At 30.7% G+C, this 22,066-nt stretch overlaps 1 protein-coding gene across 2 annotated transcripts in view; it reads left to right on the top strand.

Moving 5' to 3' along the window:
• Positions 1-22,066, top strand: part of LOC107450601 (uncharacterized) — a 133,080-nt gene that overhangs the window by 38,004 nt on the left and 73,010 nt on the right. Inside the window, exon 1 of one of the 2 annotated variants that reach the window (XM_043044204.3) lies at positions 9,412-9,565. The exons of the other annotated variant lie outside the window; for it this stretch is intronic. The gene's annotated coding sequence lies outside the window, so the exon portion shown is untranslated. Of the gene's footprint in view, positions 1-9,411; positions 9,566-22,066 lie in introns of those variants that run through there. 2 annotated transcript variants of the gene reach the window in all.

Genomic DNA, 22,066 nt, shown 5'->3' with positions numbered 1-22,066 from the left:
TTTCACTACGATTATCATCATGCTATTGATTAGGCTTACAATTCTAGAAATTCTAAAACAAGATCTGCTATTAGAACGTACTGATGAAATCCTACTTATGCATTTGTTTAACAAATACATTCTTCGAAGGTTAAAATTAGAATAAAAAAATAATAACGAATGACGTAATGAAGACCTTGAGAATCATGCATAGGTTTTATCCTTGGCATTCCTAATATGCTGTATCCTTGATCCTTTTGACCGCAAATGATAATCTCACTAATTTCAATCCAGATTTTCGATAACGTGTAGGTTGATCTCAAATAAGTGGTAAGTACTATATTTTTATTTCATTTATATAACTTTCCCTTAAGATTAACTGATAAGTACTAAGTTGGATTGGATACCTCTCTTATCAGGTACGATTGTTTCTAGGGGAATGTACTTATCCTTATCATGATAACCTAATTTTTATCTTGGGAAAAGTTTATCTTTTGTTGGGGAAGCTCTTAAAAGCCATCTGTTTGAAGTGTTAGCTTAGTTTTGAATGTAGTAACTGACTAAAGAACATTTTGCGCACACTTGTTCAAAAAGAAATCGCATAGTTTCATAAGTAGTTTTTTAACTGTTCGTTTTAACAGAAAAAATGTTCCTTTATTCCATCTATTTCTGACTCTTTTTTAGTTAGTTCCTTTAAATGAATAATCCCAGGAAACTGAGCGGAAGGATATATTTGATAAAATAAAAACTTCATCTGTTTCGATCAATTTCAAATCAAATTCTTTTTTCAATTTTTGTTGACTATTATGCGTTATCTCTTTCAATCTCGGTTACTTCGATTTTTATAGTTTTGTTTTCCAATTTTTCCTATGGCAACTTAACATTTTTTATTTTAAATTTCTTTTTTTCTCATTCACGTTTAGCAAAATCTTGAAAATGGGCGGCTATTTTTGAGCGCTCGGAATATGGCGACTTTTACAGCCTTCATTTTAAAGAAAATTCTTATGATTAAAATGGGTGGATAAGATAAAAGTCGTTATCGTTATGGTTGTATAATGGCTATTATTTCACAAATATTCAGTAGCATTCGACAATAAACCAGTAACAAGTAAACGTCAAGTACGATATGTTTATAATTTATTTTTTAAACGTTATGTAAAGCAAAATAATATTAATAACGTGATAGAAAATATATTAATTTGTAAGCAATCTAAGTTTGAATAAAAAAAATTTTCTCGAATTTTTCTTCGTTATTGCTTTAGAACGAAGGTGGAAAAAAAAAAAAAAAAAAAACTCCAATCAACGGGGAAAATCGAAGAATATTATTCAACTCATTTCAGTTGCTTTGCAATGAAGGGGAAATTAATAAAATTTTATCATGACTGTGCTGTGGATTCTTTTAGTAATAACTTTTCCTTTGAGAACTAGCACTTCGCAAATCAAAGTTTTTTCGAACCTAACTGATACCTTTTTTTCCAGCACATTTAATTGGAAAAAAAAATATTTTTTTTTTTGCAATATTTAAAATAAAGCTTTTTACAACGCATTTAACGGAGATGTTGTCAGCTAGAATTTTGTTATGAAAATTTAACAAGTGTCTAAAATTAATATAATTTAAAAAAAAATTATGATCAATGATTTTTTTTTTTCTCTAAAGGCCCTCAAGTTTATTTATGCTTATCTTTCACACAGCAATGGTAACATTGCCCAGAAATAACTTAATATGTAGGTTTCAATCAAAACAAAGTATTAGTAATCAAAACAAACTAGTATGAAATCAATGCAATGAACTACAGAGAATATTGCATTTATTTCAAGGAAGAATACATACGTCCCATTGCAGCTGCTGAAGTAATAGAAAAAGGAAACAAGTCTAAGCTTTTGTAGTGAATAGAAAACAGCAAAAATAATTGGGACTCCTTGGAGTTTTTTCAGTTCCCTTTCTTTTATCATCCTGCTATTCTGGCAACCTACTATACGCATAAAATTTTTCTGCCTCAGTCTATATTGAACTGTTAGAGGGGGGGGGGGTAATCTAAGGCAGGTGCGTGGGATGCGTAATTATAGGGTAGGATTCAGGAGCGGACGGCCCAAGAAGGATAGTGGTGTCTATTCAGAACAACGTGCAATGCCACCCAAGTGACAAAGATTTTAGTTGATACTCAATGTCCGTAATTTTTTATCTGGAAATGTTAAAATGTGTGAGAAAGAGAACAGCTGAATTTTATGCAGACGAAATAAAGAAGAAAATTAAATAAATTCAGAGTATTAAATTATAGTCTCTAGCCAAATTATTAGACGCACTGTAAGATTTTATTTATCAGTATATACTATACAGCTTTATTGTTTTTACGGGACTGAAACCGGTTTGCACTTGTTTACGTTCGTGTAACAATTGGTTTAATTAGGTGATGTATAATATAAATTCGGCGATTGAATAAACTAGGCGATATGTTATATAAATATAGAATATTTATTATATCAGGTACTATATTAGTACATTACAATGTTAATCAATTGATCCACAAAAATAAACGAGTGCAAACCGGTTTCAGCTGTGTATAAACAATAAAGCTGTATATTATCACCTGATAATTAAGATTTTGCACAAAATCTTATAGTGCGTCTAATAATTTGTTCAGGGGCTGTACATGGCTGCTTTCCTAAATGTGGGTGTTCAGTCCTAATTAAAGCCTTCATTGTTCAAATATAATTAATTCTTTTCTTGTTTTGTAATACTCAGTTTTGTCTAACAATAAATAAATAGATGAATGATTAGATTAATAGTTGTTTAAAGCAATGGATAATTTATCGTCTGTTTCATACCGCAAATAGATATATACTCAATACCGCAGGGTCAGTTTTCATAAATACTATGTATAACCAGGGTCGTAACTACGTCGGGGCAGTCGGGGCCCCGACGTTCAAGGGGGCCCCATATGAAGAGACCACATCATGTTTTTTCAAAATACAGTACTCTAATTATATATATGTAGGAAAGAAATTGTGTTAAGATAGAGTTGCTGAAAATTTTCTTTTTTGTAATTACGTACCTACTATAACATAAAGATAAGGGTAAAAAACGGTATAACAGCTTTTCGCGAATTATTTCCCTTTCTCATAAGAACAAACACGCTTTGCAGAGAAGGGGAAAGGCCACAGCTGCATGTTGTTGATTGTTAACACTTTCTGTACATTGCACTTCTGGTGTACATTGTTTCCTCTAATATCTAGCGTCAGACCCAGTGGCGTGCCAAACAGGGGGAGGCAGAGGGCCACTATAAAATTTAAGTGATGGGGCAAATGATGCCTTTCGCTCCTCCTGAAATTTAGACACTCACAAAAATAAAGTAAAATCGGTAATTTAAAAAAAAAAAAAAAAATTCAGTTTTGAAGCTATTTTTGAAATAAGAAAACTTTATATTCCACTAACATTTACGTGCTTCGCCTCTTCTGATATTTAGTTATTCGCCAAGACGAAGTCCATTAAAATAGGTAATTTTAGAGAAGAAGAAAAAAAAGCTATTCTTTCTCAACTTTGAAGTTATACATCAAGTAGGATACTTTATTTTGTTATGGGCGATTAATGTGTTTTTTGACTTTTGGAAAAGTAAAGTGAAAGTGGAAAAAATATTTTAATTCCAATTTTCACTCTATTTTCTTCCGAAATAGTAATGAGGGGGCGAACATAGTGTTTCGCCCCTTTTGAAATTTCAAAGTGCTAAAATATAATAGAAATTGGTAACTAAAAAAGATTTCATCTTTGAATCTATTTTCCAAATAGAAAACTTTATTTTCTTCTGAAATAAAAGTGAAATGGGTGGGGAATTTGCTTTTCATCTTCTGAAATTTAGACATTAACATTAATAGAATAAAATCAAGTAAAGTAGGAAATTTTAGAAGAAGAAAATTGTTTTGTTTCATAACTTCGACGATATTTTCCAAATAGAAAACTTAATTTTCCTCTTAGGAAACTTTATTTTCTTCTGAGATAAAGTAAGGGGGGCTAAAATGTGTTTTGTATCTTCTGAAATTTAGACATTTGAAATAATAAAGTCTAGTAATTTTTTTTTTTTTTTTTTTTTTTTAAATTTGAATTTATTTTCCAAAAAGAAAATTTTATTTTCCCCTTAAATTAAAGTAAAGCGAAGAATATACTTCGCCCCTTCTGAAATTCAGACATTCGCAGGAATAAAGTCAAGTAAAATTTATATTTAACTCTTATTTTCGACTTTAAAGCTATTTTCCAAAACGAAAACTTTATTTTCCTCTGAAATATAATTGAGATGGAAGATAATGTGCGCCACTCCTTCTGAAAATTTGACATTCGCTACAAAAAAGTAAAGTAGAATTGAGAATTTTAGAAAAAGAAACTACTTTTTTTCCAATTTACTAGCTATTTTCCAAATTGAAGTAGAAATTGGTATTTTATGATTAGCATTATATTTAGAAGAAAAGGAGGCTACTGTGGGCATGGGGGACAGGAGAAGACAGCTTGAATATTTCCCCCCGAGTCATATTTTCTCAGTGAGATGTCGTAAATTGGTAACATTTGCGTACAGTGAACCAAAAAAGTACCACCCTGAATAACTTTTGATTTAATGATCGGATCTTCACGTTCTAGGACTCCATCTTAATAATTCGAGGGTGTGACATCAAATATGCAAATTAATTAGTGCACGATATTTTATTTTAAGTTACGCAATCAGACGCAAAAACATACTTTCTCTGAATAAACATAACTTTTGCTCAACAGATTCGATTTTCTAACCCCCGTAATATAGATGGTAGCTGTAATCTGGGGAATATGGTCCCAATAGTTCGGTCGGGAATATGGTCCCAATAGTTTGGACCCCCAAATGTTAATTTTATTTTTTTGTATTTCACTACAGATCGAGAGCTTTTTAAGGGAATTGAAAAAATTTTGCACACGATTATAAAATTCTGTTATCTAAAGATAATTCCACGCAAGAAATAACTTTTAGTAAATATTTATTATTTTTTATTTAATAATAATCTGATGTTGATCATTTACGTCGCACTAGTGCTGCACAATAGGCTATTGGCGACGGTCTGGGAAACATCCCTTGAGGTTTGATCCTTTGTAGAGGGGATGCCCCCCCCCTGCTTCGGTAGCCCGGTGACCTGCACCCGAAGTCGAGCACTTTATCGTAGAACAGTTTAACGAAGACCAATACCACACACCCTCGGTCCCAACGCAGACTGACCCAAGAGGTCACCCATCCGCACACTAACCGCAGCCAGTGATGCTTGACTACGGTGATCTGCTAGGAACCGTGTCTTAACGATCAGTCCCCTTTGGGACAATAATATTCTGAAAACTTTTGAATCGTAAGGCATATAGTTTTTTTTTTGTATCATTTTAAAGTATCTAATTCCACATGGAAAATACAAATTTGAGCGAAATTGGTTGAATAGTGCATTAGTTCCTGAGAAATCGAGTTTTATAAGTACGACTTTTTTAAAATTTAATTTCTCAGGATTAATCGATTTCGCTGAAATTTTGCATTTTGTCATGTTTAAAACTTACAATGTTTTGTAATCCAATTTATATGCGAACAAATAACTTGTTATCATAAATATATTCACTAACATAATACATAAATAGCTAAAATGACAGTTAGAGATGGAGTACTGAAAGTTTTTGAAAGGGCTCCCGCCAAAAATGTTTGCCCCAGGGCCCCGAGGAGTGAAGTTACGGCACTGTGTATAACAGCACTACATATATTAGTACTTCTACTTTCGACAGTGTATTGGAGTGGTATTTGTAAGAATACACGAATCCCAAAGGACCCTTTCAATTCCGACGGGACATATGTGTCCCATAAGAGACCCTGGCGCTTAATAGATCCGATTTTATCATTAGATTTGAACATTGCAGTCTTTTACAGTCTGGTCTGGCAAGACTTGTAAAACTGTCATGGCTGCATAGCTTTTTTTTTAAAAAAAAATAAATTTTTGTGAAGATTTATACATAATTTCATGAGGCAAATAAGTGAAATGTAGCTACGAAAAAGTGAGTGTTATAATATAACTGTTAATTATTCATATCATTCTGCATTGTTTTGAATCAAAATTTGCATGATTTTGAAAGTTTATCTTTTTATAATTATCTGTTAGCGTTGAATACTGATCATGCATATGTCCCACTCAAAATGACTAATGGGACATTAATGTCCCAAGGCTTAACAGCCAAGAGTGAATCCAGATTTCAGAAAAACTTTATTTACAACTAGGAGGCTTCGCCCCCTGCTCGCTGGTGCTCGCCAACCCCAAACTGCTTTCGCAGTTCATTTCGGATGGCTTCGCAATCCGATGCTCGCTTTACTCGCTCATTGGATACGTTCTTAACGTCTAGCTTTTGTATACTTTTTTGAACACTGAAGTTCCGAAAACTTTTCACTATAGAAAATTCTAAACCTGTACATTTCAATATTAATTTGAAATTGCAAACAGTTCACATATTTTTCTTAATCACACTATTCTAAATTTCAGTTGTTGAGAAAAGTAACTGTTGTAAGTTTTGTTTTAAAGTCTTTCCCACAAAAGGGCTAAAGCCATGTGTTGTAAAACAATATGAAATAATAGTCTGCCACTGAACGCCGGATGTAAAGCATCGGCTTCGCTGAAGATAATTTTGTATTTTTAATTCTCTGAATGGCGCCACCCTAAGTGGAATTTGTAAATAAATGTATATATTTTTGATTGTTGATGAAGCCCATCATTTTGCGTTTTCATCAGTGTTCAGAAGCAGAACAACTATAAGTTCTTTATTTTATCACAAAAATATAAAATGTATAAAAAATAACGAGTAAGAAAATGAGTATAGTCATAGAAAAAGTTAAAATTATAATATAGTATTTATCAGTTAAAATAAAACTTTTTGTTTAAGTCATTGTTAACAATTCAAATTTCTCCGAAGCAATTCTAAACCTTAATTTTGCTCACTACGTGCTCTTGCGCGCCGAAGCCTATCATTTAAAACGTATTAGCGTTTTATATAACATGGATTAGCCATATGATGCTCACTACGTGCTCTTGCGCGCCGAATCCAATCAATTAAAAATTAAAACTGTTGCCAGCGCAAGAAAAGAAATACTATAATCGGTTTTATTGATACATACATACATACATACGTATTAGCGTTTTATATAATATAGATAGATATTATCAATGGTGAAAAAAAATATGCTTCCAAAAGAAGAACTTTCTTTATAAAACATTAAAAACTTGTCTTGAAAGGATTAAATTGGTAAATTTGCCTGTCTTAGAAGCAAGCATTTTCGTATTGCAGAATACAAACTATTCCTTTAAGTAATGCTTATTATTTAATTAAACTTCGACGAAGCAGTTCCACAGAAAACGAATATTGGTTAAATTTAGTATAATGTATAGTAATTAATATTAATTAATTCAATTAGTAATAAACGATTTCTTCATTATTCATTACATTTCTCTATTTTTCACGAATAAGGCAACTAAATTGGAAAATTGTGGATTATAATTTTAATCTAACATCGTCTCTTTTATTTTTGGGAACACCTATAACGAAACTATTGTGTAACTCATATACACCAATGCTGAGAAAGGTTTTACTTATTTTTTTGTAGAAATAATCAATATTTGCCAAAATCATTCATGTTGATACATTTCTAGGAAACACGAAAAATTTACATTTGATACAATTTACATCCACCTACCCTATCCATCAACAGCTGGGCTTACATCAAAGCCCTTTTCAAGCTAAGTGATACAGGCCATTGACAGTGATTGATCACAAAGGGCCCATTAAAGTCAGAATTTTATTGGCCAAGAGGGTTGAAAGTATGAATAGAAGAATTCGGGTGCGTTTACGGCCCTTCACAAAATATTTTACGGCAAAAACGGATCCTCCCCCAAATTATTTTTCTCAAAAACGGACTCTTCTCAATATTTAAAAAATAAACCTTTTACAATTTATTTTTTTCTTTTCTTCATGAAGAATGAAGTTAAATGATGAAGTCTTTTAATTTCTTACTTTAGAACAATTTTTCAAACGACTTATTTATTATTATTTTTTTTATTTAGGAATTTTTTCATGAAAACAGTACCCTATATTTGCCTTTGCGAAAACAGGCTCCTGTTGGAAAGTACCAAAAAACTTAGAAAATTATGAGCATTCAGAAAACTATATGCAGATTTTTCACCAACTCTCTAACGAAGGAACTTTTACAGAAATCTGAACAGATAACTGGTTTTGGCGTTTTTTCACAGAATCACGAAGAAAAAAAATTTACTCGTGATCTTATATTCATAAAATTATAGGCAAATTTTGTCACAATTTCACATATATAACTTTTTCCGAGGAATTTCCACAAAAAATCTGGAATTAACTGTGACACTATTAATATGTATAACGTATTAATAATTTATAATTAACATGAATAAAAGGTTATTATTTACTATAAGACAGCTTTCTTTTTTTATTATTATTTTTTACCTTACAGTATTTAATGATTTGCATTTCCTCCTAAAGATTCTTTTAATTACTCAGATATTTCCCAAAAGAAACTTCGTTGATAAATAAATTGAGACGAAATAGGTAGACTGTAACCTAAGTCTGATGTCATGCATAAGAAAGATGTTTGAAATAATTTGTGAAGTGAATACAAATAATTATAAACCTTATATATATTTTAAACAAGCTTATGACTTAATAAAGAAAATATGCTAAGATCATTACAAAAGTTTAACATTCCTCATAGATTAAACAGATTACTAGAAATGACAATAACATAAAAGCGAAAGTGCAAATAAATTGTCGAGTTCGAGAATTTATAACTGACTGGGTTAAGACAAGGAGATGTTTTGTCTACATTGTTTGTTTGGCGTTATGCATTGAAAAAATTATGCGTAACATTTCACATTATCAAATGAAGGTGGTAATATTTTCGGTTGTTAAGCATTTTGCTAATGACGTAGCTTTTATGGTGTGAGACATTTCTCTTTCGGTTCGTTACTGAAATCCTCTTAATGATGACCATGGACTTGCTGATATAGCTTATTTATTTCATGACTCTGGGTTATATAATTATTTACAATAAGTTACAAAAAAATATACATAAACTGTAGAATATAATATTCCGGAGCGCTACTGCTCCCTTCTCGTTCCTGCTTTCTCTATCCTAGTCCAGCTAATACTACGTTCAAGCTAATACTGATCTCAAAATATTCTTTCTCATAAGAAAAAGTCCTTCGCTCCACCCCCAATGTAGGGGACGACACATCCAGTGTCCTTCACCCTCTGATCCTCAGGTCATGGGTCAATCAAATGCGTGGGAGAGGAATCAGGATCCTGACATATGGTTAGGACATAGAAGCATGTTTAATAAATTGGGCTGAAAAGTTATTTATGCATTTTGACTGGAAATAAATTTAAGAAAGACTAAGTACATGGATTGTAGAGAAATTGGTATACATACTGAACAAAAGCTGAATTTAAAAATAAAGTTCATTAGAGTTATCGAGAGCTTGGGTTCTTAGTAACTGAAAAGAATGCCGGAAATCAAGCAAGGCTAATATGCAGGTAAATACAGTTTTTTTCTTATTTCACTTAAAAAACTTTTCATAAGAAGCGAAGCTCTGTGTCGTGATATAACGGCAGTTAGACATCTTGATATATCTTAAGTTCGTACATTGGTTCTTTTAAATCAAATTTACTCAATAAGGAATCTTAAATAATTCTAAAATGAAAATTATGAAAATGCTTTTATAAGATCTCCAACATTTCTTAATCTTTTTAATTGAAATAGTAGTAACGACCAAATTCTAAATATTTTTCTAGTTAAGAGCGACTAAAAATTTACATAAAATAAAAGCAAGCGAATTTTTTATAAGAAGGTAAAAATTATTTAAATACGAAATACCACCATTAAATTGTACCTCTTAAAAGGAAAAAAAAAATTATTAATATTTTTGTTAATATTTCAGAAGTAGATCTACTCAAAGTAGATTGAAGAAACGTAAAGTAACATTAAAAAACGTGCTAAAAAAAATCAATGCATTGCGTTGCGTTCGACACTCTGACGCTAATCTACGCACGAAACCGTGACTTCTGATTCAATTCTAATCTTGCCCTTCAACATCATTAAATGATCATCTTCGGCTAGATCATAGATTCTCAACCTTTTTAACGTTGCCGCCCCCTTAATAAGCAAAAAACATATCAACGCCCCCTTTATGATAATCCAGTTATTTACAGCATGAGGACGGAGGGGGTGTGCTGAATTATAAGATGCATTTTTAGGCAATTTTTTAAGCGTTAAATTTGCTTGTTTTTTTGTTGTTTTTTTTTTTAATTTAATGTGTACGTTAACTCGACAATTTTCTCTCGGCAGGTAATCGCAGTCTATTTGTCATAATAAAAATAAATACGGTAATGAAAAAAAAAGTACAACAAAGAAAACTATGCTTAAAAAGAGTCACTTGTTCTTAATTAGATAATTAAAAAAACACTCAAAAATAAAAGTAGTATCAACGAAGCAATCAAGTTACTATGTCAGTGGAATGATTGTACTTGATGATTCATAGCCAATTTCTTAACGTTCGGTTCAATATTTTTACTGAGGTGAAGATGCAAGTCCCCTCGTTGCATGAATTCGAGTCTATTTCTCTTTTTTGTGACTTGATCCATAACAGCACTGAATTCACGTTCGACGAAGTAGGAGAAAGGGAAGGAAATTAAAATAATTTTGAAAATAATAATGAATTTTGACAATCCAGAGTAGAGGTGAATGATGTTACCTTGAAGCCAAAATTCTGTGAGTTATCACCATTTCAAAACTTCATTAGTTGAAGTTTGACCGATTCCTCCTGAATCAGAACCTCTTCTGTTTCAATATTCAAAAAAGGGTTAATAATCCATTGAAGGAAACAGAACAAAACATATTTATAACGGTCAGAAAAGTCCCTGTGCAAAGAGTCAAAGTGTTAACTGTATTCTTGTGTATCATCAGAGGAAATTTCGCCATTCTTTTCAAGATACGATAAGATTTGAAATTGGTTGAACTCATTCCTACCAAATTTCTGCTTCCAAAAAATAAGTTTTTTTAGAAATGTAGAAATAATTGATTTCGTAGGGATCAAATTGAGTTTGTCACCTTGAAGTTGCAAATTAACGCCATTAAATTTTGCAAATAAATCCACCAACGTCTATCTTAAATTCTAGCAATCTGTCTCTCAGAGCTACGTTCTGTCTTCGAGGAACTCAGGCACAAAGTCGAAAAGATTAAAAAATCTATTGAGACAAGGCTTCTTTGGAAAGCCAGCGAATCACGGTGTAGTAACTAAGGTCTTAAACAGCTGTCTGAGTAATCAATCGTTGAGAACATTACTGCGAATTTTGTTCGCAGCAGATATGACATATTGCAATGACTGATGCAAACAGCAGCTTAGATTTTTTCTTACTGAATACTGTCTGTGAATCACGCAGTGAACTGCTAAAATATCTGGTACCACCCTGTTCAAAACGGCGAAAAACCCACCATGTAGATCCACTATTGTAAGGGGTATTTTTGTTTAAATCGGATGAGGCTGGATAGTGTAAAACTGTTTCTAAAACTTCCTTAACAGCCGGTAGTATCAATTCTTTGCTGATGGTATGACATTTCGCACATTTAGCTATTAATTTTGATATATTATAAGAACTTATCAAACCATCATCTCATTTTTGTGATTAGGCTGTTAGTAAGCCTGAGGCCAAAGGTGCCTTCAGAAACTTGTCTTTGATGTTCGTGAAAAACAACAAATCTTTATTTTGTTTGTGAGGATGAATATTTTGCAAATGCTTCTGCTAACGGGAAGGCTCCATTGTCTCATTATATTAAACTTTGTTATAAAATAAGTTCAGGGGTAGTTGAGAGTTCGACAGCAATTGAACAAATCTAAACTTCAAGTACGTAGCACTGTATTGAATACACTTCTTTATGTTAACTGACATTGTTGGTGGCAGCAAAATACGAATGAAAGAAAATTAACTGTTTTTTCAAATTAATAAATAATTTACGATTAAGGACTAATTCACAAACGTACCTGGTTAAATAAACAATGAAATCGAATCGAAACTGGGTAAAAAACTGCTAGGAAGCAAACTAAACCATCATAAGAAACACGGGTCAAATCGAACATTTTTAAAAAAACGCATGCACTTTAATTCTCACCAAATGGCTTGAATGAGTCAGAGGCAAAAACTACTGACTCATGTGCTGTGCTGTGCTGATTCGGATCGGAGAATATGTGTTGCATAAGAGTTTGTTTTACTGCTGGTACTAATGTTGTATCAGATAATCTAAATTTATTTCATTAATTTAATCTTTTTTTTCTTCATCATTAATTTTAGATTAATTTTATTTTCTAAATGATTCTTAATTTAATAATTTTATTTGGGAATATTAAATTTAAATAAGATAAAATGCTTATCAACCCCCTACCGCCCAAAACATACTTAACGCCCCCCTGCCGCCCAATACAAGTCCACCGCCCCTCAGCATACTCCCAACGCCCCCGTTGAGAAACACTGGGCTAGATGAAATCAAAATCATCTTCTTAGCTAGACGAAATCAAAATAGTCTTAGTTCATGCTCAGCGCGTTAACAGCATTAGCTTAAAGAATAATCCTATATGTTATATCGCGTGCGTGCTCTTATACAGTCAATTCGCTATAACTCGAAGTACGATAACTCGAATATTACTATAACTCGATTTTTTTATGAGGTCCCGACCCTTTTATCTTCAATTTCATGTTAATTATTCTCGATTACTCGAATTTTACTCCCTTTAACTCGATTTTTTTTTTGATCTTTTAAAGCAAGAAAAAAAAACCTAGGAGCTGATATCTTGCCCCCTCCTTTGCAACACACACACAGTGTCTTTCGCACTCTTCATGGAGAAGCTAAAACTGTCCCTCTTGAAGTATGTGAACAGTGGTTAAATGAAACGTTACCAAATTTACTTCAAGGATACAGTTAAAATGATGTTTTCAATATTGATGAAATGGGTTTATTTTTTAAATGTCTTCCAAATAAGACTATGATGTTTAAGGATAAAAACTGCTCAGGGGGTAAAATGAGCAAGGAACGTTTGACTGTCCTAGTTGAAAGAAATGCGTCTGGGACAGAGAAATTGCCCATACTTGTTATCGGAAAATACCGAAATCCCCGATGTTTCAAGAATGTAAAAATGTATCCTTTGGATTACAAGTCTAACAAAAAGTTTTGGATGACATCAGTTTTATTTGAATACTATGTAAGAAAATTGGATCGGAAATTCTTCGCTAAAAAGAGAAAAGTGATACTCTTTATGGATAAATGCACAGCGCATAGTGATCCACCTAATTTGAAAGCAGTAAACTTGCAGTTTCTCCCGCCAAACACAACAGCAAAGTTGCACCCGATGGACCGGGATATCATAAAGTGCTTCAAACAGTCTGATCGTAAATGGCTTGTCAGAAAAATGATCTTAAATATTGTAAGCATTTAGAGGATTTGTAATTAATAAGCATTAATTAAATAATCCGACAATATTTTGAAAGTCCAAAACTAAAACTAACGGTAAGTGGAACTTGCGATACGTCGAAGTTTTTCATCAGTCCTATCAGATTCGAGTTATCGCGAATTCACTGTATATATAATAAATCAGAGTTCCGATGCTTTGTTAAAACGAAAGCCACTATATCGGTGTGTCGGTGCAAGAGTTAAATCGATACATCGTCCAGTCCTAGTTATGACGAGGCTTCGTCATTTAATAGGTAAATGACTGATGATGTAGTGAGCAGTATGGCGATGCACCAGCTAATTTTAAGTGTCAATTATTGAATTAAGATGTTCATTTGGTTTTCTAAATGATAACTTCAATTATATTCTTACACGATGGTCTAAGTGTATAGGCGAATGAATAAATGAGAAGTAATGAAGAAGTGAGCTAGTGAATGGATATTACTGGTTTCTTAGGAGCAACATCGGGTGTTCCCAAGAAACCGGTTCCACTTAGTACACCGGTGTCGCTCGTTAAAAATTGAAAAAGTTGAATCGGTTTAACCTCTTGTTCTCTACTTTTTGGGTCGGCAAACTATTTAATTTACTTGAAAATTAATAAATAAAAATCTCTGCTTCATAAATGAAAGAGAAAAAGGTCGATATTTTTCGATCCACCGCGCTGTTCGTCAGGTGAGTGATGACAAATTTAGAATGAACTAAACGCAAAGTTGCCAACATAAAATAAAAAGAGGGAGAAGAAAAAGCATGGTTGTCTAGCGAGTGGCATCACCATTCCTATGTTGCCTTGACTCCGTACATGTTAACCTTTCTTTCCTTTCCCCTTTGTAGGAATTTTTTTTTTATTAAGTTTACAGAATTCGCTTAAATGATTAAGTTAAACATATGGGCTCCAACCCAGAAACAAGAAAAAATGCTGATTACCTGGGAAAGAAAAATTCTTAGAACTATTTTTGGACCTGTCAAAGAGGGTGATCTGTGGAAAAGGCGATACAATTTTGAAATTGCAAGATTATTTAAAGAAAAAGATGTAATCAATTATGTAAAAGCAAAGAGAATTCAATGGCTAGGACACCTTAAGAGAATGGAGGAAAACAGAGGCACTAAGAAGAAATTCAAGGGGCAGTCCCAGGGCCAAAGGAAAAAAGGAAGGCCCTCTGGCCAAAAGATGGTTAAATGAGGTGGAAAAAGACCCTTACACTCTCTTAGTCCGAAACTGGAAACAAAGAGCTAGAGCAGGGGTTTCCAACTTATATGAGGCCGGGGGCCACAATTAAAAACACAAATCAAATGGCGGGTCGCAACTTTATCAAAATTTTATGTAGGACTCTTTTATGTTTGAAGGAACATTAAATATTACTTCCAGATTTTTACCAAGTTGTTCAAAACAAAAGTATTGAATTACAAATTAAAATAAGAAGTAGATTTTTAAAAATATTAAATTGTTATTAATAATATTTAAAAAAATATTAAATAGTAAAAATTCGAACTACAATAACTTTAATGTGCACCTATGTATTGAACAATTAATGTGCAACAGCAATTGTTAAGACATAAAACTTTAAAAAGGTTGGTATTAAAACTTGCATAGTAGCACACAAATTGTTTAATGAGAAAATTGATGTTTGTCTGCTACAACCACTAGAGAATAGATATTCACATTTAAAATTTACAAATGTGTGTGTAAATATTTTCGTCCAAAATTAGTGGTTTCAAAAAGCGAAATCGGAGAATTTCTTCAAGAGATTTTCTGATACGCACATGCTATATTATATTCACAAAATACAAAAAAAAATAAAATGAAAAAGAGACTGGACTACTACTCTCAACTGGCAACAACATACACGATTATTTTTGTATTTGAATAAATATTTTCTTGGATGCAAAACCTGAGAAAAAAAATTTTTTTGCACCATTGGTATGTTAAATTTCACAGAAATGAAGAAATTAGGTTTTTATTAACGAGAAAAGTATTTTAAACCCATATAGATCTTTTACGAAAATTGTCCGCAAAAAAATGGCAACTAATATATTTTAGTTCGCGGGCCGGATGCGGCCCCCGGGCCGCCAGTTGGAAACCTCTGAGCTAGAGACAGGCGACTTCGGAGGAAAATTGTTAGTGAAGCTATGGTCCAACATGGATTGATTGTATTGCCAGGGAGTTAGTTAGTTAGATTAAGTTAAACTCAATGTTATAATAATAAATAAAGTTTTATCCAGAACGAAAAATATATAAATATACTATATCACTGAGCTGATTGTGTTATTATTATTGTTTTCCCCATTGAAATGGAAATTTATAAGAAATAAGCATTTGGGGATTGAGACTGAATTTAGGCAAACCAGTAGAACCAAATACAGTACGACTGAAAATTGGTCTCTTAGATTTTTGAAAATAATGAATTGTACATAAGTGAATTTTTAATTAATTTTTTCCCTATATCAGAATTGAAAAAGAGTTTACTATTACCAAATTAAGAATTATGACGGAACTAAGATTTGTAACTGCGTCCTGTGAACTGTAAATCCAAAAATATAAATAAATAAAATAAATTCGAAGGTTGGTACAATGCATAAAATTGAAATGCTATATTCGCTCCGGTTTTCAGAACTTTCACAATGGATGTCTGTCAGTCAGATTATAAGTTTAAAAAAAAACTAATCATGCCATTTATAGTAAAGCTGTAGACAACCAGATTTCCCCCCCTCCCCTTTAAGTCTAGGAAAAATGGTTTGATTTCAAACTATTTTCCAGCCTTAAAATTTAACTGCTGCAGATCCCAAGCCTAAACAATAATCTATTTATATTGGTGTGTATTTTACGCTTTACTATACCTTACTTTTCACTTTAGTTTTTATTTTATGTATTCCTTTATGTGTAAATATTTTACTTTATATTTTACACTTACAGTCCCAGGCCAAATTATTAAAATTCAGGGGTCGCATTCCCCCTAAAATTCCTAAAAGTATGTGCAAACCCTAAAATTCCTAAAAATCTGATAAAATTTTGTTGGTGTTCCTAAAAAATTAGAGTTATAGGCTAAATATAAATAAAAAAGCAATAATCTAAAATATAAGAATTTAACTACGTTAATTAAAACTGTTTTAATTTTGCCACATGGGAATTCTGATCCTGAGAGAGGTTTTTCGATAAATAAAGCAATGCCTAATGTGAGTCACCATGAGTATACTATTATGTCGCTTAGACTAATCGAAGATACCATTCGAAATTATGGAGGAGTGTTGAAGATCACCACAACACTATTGAGGGCAGTAAAAGAAACTCACAAATCATATCAAGAATATTTTAGAAAAATGATCATGATTAATTTGTTTTTCTCTAACTTCTAATAATATCACACAATAGTTTTTCTTAATAAAGTAAGGTAATAATAAAGTTTTGATTAAGAAGGTAAAAATTAAATAAAAATCCAAGTTGGTGTTAACTTATTTTTTCTCTTGATTTATTCTCACTTTTGCCTGTTCCTGAATTATGCACTTAATTTCTGATAGGTAATATGTAAAGTTGAAATTTCATTTTTACGCTTTAGAGATTTCATTCTTGGCTTAATAAATTTCAGAGCTTTATTTTATGGCTTGCAATTATTTATGATATGTGTGGATGAATTGTAATAATCTTCTGTTATGTAATAAACTACCGTGTGATCTGTTTTTATCCTAGCAAAATCATATATTACCCCTAAAATTTACCTAAAATTTTTTGAAAAAAGTTCCTAAAATTACCCTAAAATTTTAAAAAACTTTGCTGCTACCCCTGTTAAATACATTATAAGATTTTATGTAAAATCTTAATTATCAGGTGATGCTATAGAACTTTAGTGTTTTTACGCGGCTGTAACCGGTTTGCATTTGTTTACGTTCGTGTATCAAGTGGTTAACATTGAAATGCAATAAGTTAAAAATAAATACAAATAAGAAGTATATAAAAAATCTCCTGTATGAAACCTAATTACATGTATGTTTAAATATAAAAGTATTGCATATAAACAGTAGGGGAAAATTGAGCGTTCAACCCCACTTTTTTTACTATGGGATGAGCGTTCAACCCCACTTTGGGTCGATGTCCTCTTTTACTCTAGTTCTATGGGATGAGCGTTCAACCCCACTTCGGATCGATGACCTCTTTTACTATAGTTCTATGGGATGAGAGCTACACCCCACTTCGGATCGATGACCTCTTGTCTACGAGATCCCCTCTTTAGATAAAGTTTCATCAAAAGGAAGATTTTTATTATCTCTTCTTTGGAAAGTGGAAGAATTATTTTTATTTTCGGGACATAGAAATTTTTCGCAAACTAGTATATTTTATTATGCTTTCAATATTTAAATTAATTTGTGAATTATTATTTTCTCAATTAAGCATTATAATTTCAATGATTTAATTTTAAAAATGAGCCTTCAAAGATTACATTTTTATTAATTTTATACTATATAACTAAAAATTCTAAACTAATTAAATAGTTTCATGATCAGAATGTTTATATTTAATTAGTTTTCTTCAGTGAGTTCGCTAATGTGAAGAGGAACGTTTTTTTTCCCCAAGGACTTAGAAATTTTTCGCAAGCCAGTATATTTTTCCTATGTTTTTATTATTCAAATTAATGTGGGAATTATTATTTTCTCATTAAAGCATTATAAAAACATTAATTTAATTTCTAAATGAACCATTCCTTAGAGATTAAATTTTTACCAATTTTAAATGATATGTCTAATAATTCTAAACTGATGAAATAGTTTATTAGTCAGAATGCTTGTATTTAATTAGTCGAGATATAGTAAATATGTAATAATCATTCTAAGAGTTCTAAGTATATGTAATAATCATTCTAAGAGAATATGTAATAATCATTCTATATATAATCAGTTGAAGAAAATGGTTTAAGAGTTCGAAAAAACTTGATGAATTTGTCTACTCATTATCAGTTATAAAGTGTAATTATTATTCATTAATATTTTAATGAAAACTAATTAAGTCACTAAAACTCGTAATTCATATTTTAATGAAAATCCGTTAAAACTCGTTTGATTAAGGCAGTTCTTGGAAATGTCGATGAAATACTAGCGTCTTTATCATTAACCTAAGAAAATTAAGTAAACTCATATCGTCACTCTGAAACTGAAGTTTTCGATAACTATGTCTTGTTTTTAATCATCTGCGTTCCAAAACACTTCAGATTGGTTGTTAATTTGAAGTTAGAAAAATATTCAAAATGTTTGTACTTTGAAAATTTCCAATGTTATTGGTACTTGGAAAATTTCTGAAGTTCTTCGTACTTTGCATAACTTTCAAATTGTTTTGAGTTAGAAAAATTTAAAATTTTTTTGTACTTAGAAATACCCTGAAGCTGTGTGAACATATAAAATTATTTTAGTTGATTAATACGGTACCCTGGTAGTTATAAATTTTCATTAAGCTTGATGGGAATTTGAAAAACTTTAAATTCGGATGTATTGTTGGTAGAAAATTTCCGAAGTTGGTTGTGCTTTGAATTATTTTTAAATTGTTTTAACTCCAAAATATTTTCGAAATTTTTGTCCTTAGAAATATTTTGTAGTTTTGTAAACATGTAAATTTTTGAAGCTGGAAAAAATGCATTTAAAAAGTAGCAAAAGTTTACATTTTAAGTAATTTTCAACTTGCTCCGGCTTAGAAAAATTTTACAATTATATGTAATTGAAAAAATTCTGAAGCTCTTTGAACATAGAAAAGTATTTTAGTAGAAAAGAAACGCGTTTATTTAAAATCACAGAAGTTTAGTCACGGAAAAAATTCGAAACTGTTTCGGATTTTGTAAAATCTTCTAATAATCTGCAGTTTTCTTCAGTGAGTTGATCGCTAATGTGATGAGGAACGTTTTTTTTTCCTCAGGAAATTTTTCGCAAGCTAGTATACTTTTCCTATGTTTTTATTATTTAAATTAATGTGTGAATTATTATTTTCTCATTAAAGCATTATAAAAACATTAATTTAATTTCTAAATGAACCATTCCTTAGAGATTAAATTTTTACCAATTTTAAATGATATGTCTAATAATTCTAAACTGATGAAATAGTTTATTAGTCAGAATGTTTGTATTTAATTAGCTGAGATAGTATATATGTAATAATCATTCTAAGAGATAACTATACATATTCAGTTGAATAAAATGGTTTATGTTTTCATTACTTAAATTAATGTTCGAATTATTATTTTCCCATTGAAGCATTATAATAACATTAGTTTAATTTCTAACTGAACCCTTCTTTAGAGATTACATTTTTACCAATTTTAAATGATATGTCTAATAATTCTAAACTGATGAAATAGTTTATTAGTCAGAATGTTTGTATTTAATTAGCTGAGATAGTATATATGTAATAATCATTCTAAGAGATAACTATACATATTCAGTTGAATAAAATGGTTTATGTTTTCATTACTTAAATTAATGTTCGAATTATTATTTTCCCATTGAAGCATTATAATAACATTAGTTTAATTTCTAACTGAACCCTTCTTTAGAGATTACATTTTTACCAATTTAAAATGATATGCCTACTAATTCTAAACTGATGAAATAGTTTATTAGTCAGAATGTTTGTATTTAATTAGTCGAGATATAGTAAATATGTAATAATCATTCTAAGAGATAACTATATATAATCAGTTGAAGAAAATGGTTTATGAGTTCGAAAGAACTTGATGAATTTGTCTACTCATTATCAGTTATATAGTGTAATTATTATTCATTAATATTTTAATGAAAACTCGTTAATTAAGTCACTAAAACTCGTAATTCATATTTTAATGAAAATCGGATAAGAGTTTGGTGTTAAAAAATGTTAGATTTGATTCGACTTTTCAAATAATTTGCACTTTTAAAAAATTCCGAAGTTGTTGGAACTAGAAAATTATTTTAGTTGGAAAAAACAAGTATACAAGAAGTAACAGAATATATTTTTTTTCCAAATTGTTTTGACTTTGAAGTTTTTTAAAATTATTTATACTTTGAAATTATTTTGAATCGGATCGTGTTAGAAATATTCTGGAGTTACATGTACATAAAATTGTTTTTAGTTTGCAAAAATGGCTATATATCTAGCAGCAGGTGTTTGGTCGTGGAAAAGTTTTTGTAATTTGGAAAATTTTCAATTTCTTGGTTTTAAAAAAATTCTGAAGTTGTTGGTATTTCTAAATTTCTGAAGTTTTTTAAGAACAGGTATATTAAGAATCGCAGATGTTGTAAGTAATACTGTCGTACTGTTTGTAAAAACTCTTTGTACTTTGAAGAATTCTGATGTTGTTGGAACTTAGAAAATTTCTCATGTTGTTTGCTCCTTAAAAAATTTTAAAATTGTCTTGACTTTGAAAAATTTTAAAATTGTTCGTACTTTGAAAAATTTTTACATTTTTCGTACTTCGAAAAGTTTCGATGGGAAATTCTGATTTCTTGAAAATTCTGAATTCTTCTTGTTTTGTACTTAGAATTGTTTTTGAATTCTTTGAACATAGAAAACTATTTTAGTTGGGAAAAATGGGTCTATAAGAAGTTGCAGTATATTTAAAATTGTTTAGACTTCGAAAAATTTTCAAATTATTTATACTCTGAAAAATTCTTACTCTGCAGGTTTTAGAAATATTCTGAAATTGTTTGAACCTAGAAACCTTTTTTTAGTTTTTTTTTAAAAAAAAACCCAGATAAATAAAGAGTCGCAAAAGTTTGAAGTCTGAAAAATTTTCAACTTGCTTAGATTTTGAAAAAATATTCAAATAGTTTATACTAAGGAAGATTTCTAAAGATGAGTGAAGTCTATAAAACGTTTCAAATTTTTGTACTTAAAAATATTCGTAAGTTGTTTAAATGTAGAGTTTTCTTTTCCTTTAAGTTGGAAAAAAAACGGATTTATAAGGAGTAGCAGGTGTTTGGACGAGGAAAAATTTTTGAACTGTTTCGACTTTTAAAAGTTGTCAAATATTTCGTGCTTTGATAAATTCTGAAACTTTTGATTTTAGAAAAACTCTGAAGATGTTTAGAATCAGGAAAATTCTGAAGTTCTGAAAAAACGGATAAATAAGGAGTCGCAGAAGTTTGAAGTTAGAAAAAGTTTAAACTTTTAATACTTTGAAAATTCTGATGTTTTAGGTATTTAGAAAATTCTGAAGTTGTTTGTACTTTGAAAAACTTTTCTTTTTTTTTTGTACCTAGAAATATTCTGAGGATATGTGAATTTGAAAATTTCTGAAGTTGGCAAAAAGAAAATGTATATAAGGAGTTGCAGAATTTTAAAATTAAAAACTTTTTTTAACGTGTTTCAACTTTGATAAATTTTCTAATTCTTTGTACTTTGAACAATTCTTAATCTGTTGGTTTTAGAAAAGTTCTGATGTTGTTTGAACACAGAAAATTTTCTGAATGTGAAAAAAACTGCTGTATAACGTATAGCAGAAGTTTGTTCTTTGAAAAATTTTCTAATGTTTTGTAATGAGAAAAACTCGGATATGTTCATTACTTAGAAAAATTCAGAAAATGTTTTA

This window comes from Parasteatoda tepidariorum, chromosome 5 (genome assembly GCF_982258835.1).
Source record: "Parasteatoda tepidariorum strain Cologne lab strain chromosome 5, Ptep-v5.0, whole genome shotgun sequence".
Classification (NCBI taxonomy): Eukaryota; Metazoa; Arthropoda; class Arachnida; order Araneae; family Theridiidae; genus Parasteatoda; species Parasteatoda tepidariorum.
This window is presented reverse-complemented; position numbering and strand designations above follow the sequence as displayed.